Source organism: Triticum dicoccoides, chromosome 4A, assembly GCF_002162155.2.
Source record: "Triticum dicoccoides isolate Atlit2015 ecotype Zavitan chromosome 4A, WEW_v2.0, whole genome shotgun sequence".
NCBI lineage: Eukaryota > Viridiplantae > Streptophyta > Magnoliopsida > Poales > Poaceae > Triticum > Triticum dicoccoides.
Window position 1 is genome coordinate 338,872,477 of NC_041386.1, and position 6,098 is coordinate 338,878,574.

Below are 6,098 nucleotides of genomic sequence, written 5' to 3' on the forward strand. Positions count from 1 at the left end.
TGTTCATCTCCGTTGCTTTCTTTCTTTCATTTGTTTAACCTCTCAAGGTTCTTTGGTTTCACTCGTTTGTCAAAGAAGCAACTTAGTTTTACCTCTCCTCTTCTCTTCCTTTTCCGTTTCCTCTGGTGCCATTCTAGATCTCGGGACGAGATCCTCTCGTAGTGGTGGAGTGTTGTGATGCCCCGAGACCGATGTGCCAGGTGTCTTCGAGTTATTCACTGTTGTTGCTTTGTCATTTTCTTGTGTGCCGCTTCTTGTCATGTCATCATGTGCATTGCATCATCATGTTTTCGAAACTTGCATTCTCCCGGGTTCTTCCAGTTCTTTCCGTTCTCCGTTCTGAGCCCAGACACACTTGCACGCGCCCGTGGCATGTCCGAAATAGTATTTTATAAGTGGCCGGAAAATGTTCTCGGATTGGGTTGAGAGTTGACATGTGGTCTTACTATAGTGTAGATAGACCGCTTGTCAAATTTCATCGCATTCGGAGTTCGTTTGACGCCCCAGCGGATAACTATAGCGGCATTATAGCCGGTCTAACATCGGACGTTTTTGGTCTCCGGAAACAGATGCCGGTCCCTCTCTCTCTCTTCTCCCTCTCACAGTCTCGCCACAGCCCACCTAGTCCATACTCCTTCCCCTCTTCGCTTCCGGAGTTGTCCGATGCGACCACATGGTCCGAAACCCTCTCTGCTCAGTGCACGCGCGCGTCCGAAAAGTTGTCCCGGACCCGACCCGGACTGTCGCCACCGTTGTGTCCGGATCATCCCCAAACATCTACAAAACATCACCGTTTTCTTATTTGGACTCCTCTTAACCTTTTATTCTCGGTCGTCCATTTATGATCGGAGGGTTCCGTTAGCCCCTAACCTATTTCACCGCTATATATAGTGGGCAACCCTAGAAATTAGGGATCTTGTCCCACCCATTCCGTGTCCACCGCCACCACTATCGTCTTGGGGATCCGCGCTGCCCAATCTCCAGCCGCCACACACACTCCCTCGAATCCTCCATCGAGCCAACCCCGGCTCCTCTGAGATCCATCCAGCCGCCCGACCCTCGCCGGAGATGAGTCCCGACAGCCCTGCTCCTTTCCCCTCTTGCTTCTCTTTCTCTCTCGTCTCACATCTCCTCTCTCTCTCTCAGGAACCTTTTCTTCGATCCATCTCTATGAAGTGCCACAGGAGCTCCGCCGCAAGTCCCAAGCCGCGCGTCGCCACCAGGGATCCGCCGGACGTGGCCTCTGCCCTAGGACCCGTGCCCGTGCCTCGGATCAGCCGCATCGCCCTGGGTCCCCGTCAGCGTCGGCCCTCTTGTTCCTGCGCCGGACAGAGTAGCTTGACCCCTTCTTCCCGCTACGTTCTCTACTTCTTCCTCGAGCCCGCAAGGGAGACGAGCACCCCTGCACCCCGCCGCCTGCAGGGACTGCAGCCATGTCGGCCTCTCGCCGGAGTCCTTCTCCTCGCTGCTGCCTCCCTGCAAGCACCACTGCATCGCTTCCCTGCTTCCTCTTCGCGCTCATGGCGCCCGGAGCTCGTCCGGCCACTGCCACCGCGGATCCGGCGAGACCCTCCTCGAATACTGCGCCTCTGCCCTGGATCCGCCGACCCTGCCGCCTCCGACGACGCCCTTTCTTTCCCCGCTGTTCCTCGTGTCGTCTCCATTCCGCGCGAGCCAGCATCACGTGCTCCAACGCCGCTGCTCCTCTGTCCTTCCTGTCGAACAGAGGAGACGCACCCGTAACCTCCCCGCTTCGTGCGTCTGGGTCAGCCAGCGCCAAGCCAGGCCCAATGCGCCAGATCCGGCCCGCCTGGCCTCCCCCTCTTCAGCTGGGCCTTGGCCCTTGGTGAGTGCCCAGCCGCCCCCTATTATAGCCCATTGCCTTTTTTTCTACCCTGCGATTTTAGCAAATATGCAGTAGTTTGGCAGTTTTGGAAATAAGCCCCTAAGCTCCATGCATATCGTAACTCTCAAACCGTGCATCGCATGTAAATGTTTTATATATGAAACTTGACTAGAATTTCATCTAGTTTCATAATTTGCAACTTTCAATCATGTTTGACATGTTTAAAATGCTGTTTGTTTAAATTTGCTTAAATAACTTGCTAAAATGATTTAATTCATATCTAAATAACCGTAACTCCGAATTTAATAAACTTTATATGTAAATGGGGTAGAAAAATGCCTAGTTTAACATGGTGCAATCATCTTGCATGTTTAACAACTCTAAAATATGGTTTAGGGCAGAAAAGTACCAAACCTAATTTATGCACATGGGGATTTTTCCGGAATTGTTGTTCGTTGTTTCTGGCCTCATTTAAACTTGACTAGATAGTTAGTTTAACTTTGCTTCACCTCTTGAAATGCTAATGAACATTTAATATTGTTGAGTACCTACACGAGAGAGAACTAAATAAGTCATGTGGTGTTTTCAGCAATATGCAACTCGTTGCATATTGAGCCCCACTTAATTTGTAGTGTTGTTTGTTGCACTTTGCCATGCCATGCTTCATTAAACCGGACATGCATCATACTTGATTGTGCATAATGACATGATTATGTGATGGTTGTTTACCATGATTGTTTGCTTCTTTCCGGTGTTGCTTCTTCGGGTTGGTTCCGATAACGTCGTGTTGTGAGGATTCGTTCGACTACGTCCGTTTGTCTTCTTCATTGACTCGTTCTTCCTCCTTGCAGGATTTCAGGCAAGATGACCATACCCTCGAAATCACTTCTATCTTGCTTGCTAGTTGCTCGCTCTTTTGCTATGCCTATGCTGCGATACCTACCACTTGCCTTATCATGCCTCCCATATTGTTAAGCCAAGCCTCTAACCCACCTTGTCCTAGCAAACCATTGTTTGGCTATGTTATCGCTTTGCTCAGCCCCTCTTATAGCGTTGTTAGTTGCAAGTGAAGATTGGAGCTTGTTCCATGTTTGGAACATGGATATTTTGTTGGGATATCACAATATCTCTTATTTAATTAATGCATCTATATACTTGGTAAAGGGTGGAAGGCTTGGCCTTATGCCTGGTGTTTTATTCCACTCTTGCCGCCCTAGTTTCCGTCATATCGGTGTTATGTTCTCGGATTTTGCGTTCCTTATGCGGTTGGGTCATAATGGGAACCCCTTGACAGTTCGCCTTGAATAAAACTCTTCCAGCAATGCCCAACCTTGGTTTTACCATTTGCACTAACAACCTACCACCTTCCCTTGGGTTCTGCAGACTCAAGGGTCATCTTTATTTTTAACCCCCCCGGGCCAGTGCTTCTCTAAGTGTTGGTCCGAACCGAGCTACCTGCGGGGCCACCTTGAGGAAACTTGAGGGTTGGTTTTACTCGTAGCTAGTCTCATCTGAGTGTGCCCTGAGAACGAGATATGTGCAGCTCCTATCAGGATTTGTCGGCACATTCGGGCGGTGTTGCTGGTCTTGTTTTACCATTGTCGAAATGTCTTGTAACCGGGATTCCGAGTCTGATCGGGTCTTCCCGCTAGAAGGAATATCCTTCGTTGACCGTGAGAGCTTGTGATGGGCTAAGTTGGGACACCCCTGCAGGGATTTGAACTTTTGAAAGCCATGCCCGCGGTTATGGGCATATGGGAATTTGTTAATGTCCCGTTGTAGAAAACCTAAAGATTATCTTAATTAAAATACATCAACCGCGTGTGTAACCGTGATGGTCTCTTCTCGGCGGAGTCCGGGAAGTGAACACGGTGTTGGAGTAATGTTTGACGTAGGTGGTTCTAGGATCACTTCTTGATCATAGTTGTTCGACCGTGCCTTTGCTCTCTCTTCTCGCTCTCATTTGCGTACGTTTAGCCACCATATATGCTAGTCGCTTGCTGCAACTCCACCTAATACCTTTGCCTTACCTATAAGCTCAAATAGTCTTGATCGCGAGGGTGTGAGATTGCTGAGTCCCCGTGACTCACAGATACTTCCAAAACCAGTTTGCAGGTGCCATTGTACCGTGTAGTTGACGCAACCAAGCTCAAGGAGGAGCTCGATGAAGATCTTGTCCTTTGTGTTGTTTCTTTCTAGCTGATCAGTAGTGGAGCCCAGTCAGGACGATCGGGGATCTGTGTAGCATTTGGGGTAGTCTTCTTTTATTTTGGTTCCGTAGTCGGACCTTGATTGTATCTGGATGTTGTAATGCTTTATTCATGTAATTGTGTGAAGTGGCAATTGTAAGCCAACTATGTATCTCTTTCCCTTATGTACTACATGGGTTGTGTGAAGATTACCTCACTTGTGACATTGCTTTCAATGCGGTTATGCCTCTAAGTCGTGCTTCGACACGTGGGAGATATAGCCACATCGAGGGCATTTCAAGTTCGTACTATACTAGTACTATTGAAAGAGTTAGGTGTTGCACGGTGTCCAGAAAATATGGTGATAGTGTGAGGTGGGCCATGTAATCACCTACTTTGGTTGCCATTTCACTGCTTTCGCACTCCTCCGCTGTAAGAATGGACAAAATTGTAATCTAGTAGTACCTCCTTTCACCGAAAGCATGGGACATCCAGCAGTCCTACCACCTTAGTAATAATGACCAATGAGACGTCAAATCACATAGACCCAGCAGTAAGTTGGACGGACGAAGCAACCATCACTCTTGAATCCACTTCTCCCTTCAACGCAGGCGCTAGTGAGAGGTCGTGTCCGCTCTGCCCGGGCATGAATGCGACACCGATTCTTTCGAGCGTCGCTGACCGTTTCGGGTGAGAAGCGCGCGCGGGCGATGGAGGGGCTTTGGGTGGGCCAGGCTAGTCAGGAGCGGGTGTGGCAGCTGTCCGCCTGTCCCGACCGGACGCCGGGAAACGAGAGGATGCACCGACTCTCGCGGCTAAATCATACACTACACACCATCTCTTTGGAGGAGTAGGTCGATGTGTTGCTCTCTCTAACACACACATGCTGTTAAACACACACACACATGCACATGTACACACAGGTTCATAGAATAGGAATATCCTGTGAGTGTGAAACCACAGGAAGTGAGATACAAATGGAGTTCATACAAGAAGAGAAGAGGTGACGAATATTCCATCAAACCTGGACTAAGGATGTAACACCCTCAATGCGACTATAGCTCCCACGTGTCGGGGCACGACTTAGAGACATAATCGCATTGAAGGCATATGTCGCAAGTTAGGCAATCTTGACAACATCCCATGTAATATAATAATGAAAGGGGAGATAACATAGTTGGCTTACACTCGCCACGTCAATCAAGTACATAAATAACATTACATCATCCAATCACTCATGGCCCGACTACGGCGCCAAAATAAAAGAGAACCCAACATGCGACACGGTCCCAATCACCCCCAACTGGGCACCACTACTGATCATCGGGAAAGGAAACGTAGTAACGTTGAGAGTCTTCGTCGAACTCCCACTTGAGCTCATACGCGTCTCCTGGAGCGGAATCATCAGGCCCTGCATCTGGTGTAATAGTAATCTGTGAGCCACAGGGACTCAGCAATCTCGCACCCTCGCGATCAAGACTATTTAAGCTTATAGGTATGGCAAGGTAAATATATAGAGCTGCAGCAAGCGACTAGCAAGTATGGTGGCTAACTTATTCGCAAAAGAGAGCGAGAGGAGGCAAAGCACGAGCGAGAAACTAGAGAGCAACCTGCACAAACATTACTCCAACACCGTGTCCACTTCCCGGACTCTGCCGAGAAGAGGCCATCACGGTAACACACTCAGTTGAATCATTTTAATTAAGTTAAGGTTCAAGTTATCTACAACCGGACATTAACAAATTCCCATCTGCCCATAACCGCGGGCACGGCTTTCAAAAGTTCAAATCCCTGCAGGGGAGTCCCGACTTAGCCCATGACAAGCTCTCACGGTCAACGAAGGAATAGACCTCCTCCCAAGACATTCCGATCAGACTCGGTATCTCGGTAATTCAAGACACTTCGACAGGTTAAAACAAGACCAGCAACACCGCCCGAATGTGCCGAAAAATCCCGATAGGAGCTGCACATATCTCTTTCTCAGGGCACACTCAGATGAGACTAGCTACGAGTAAAACCAACCCTCAAGTTTCCCATAGGTGGCCCCACAGGCAGCTCAGTTC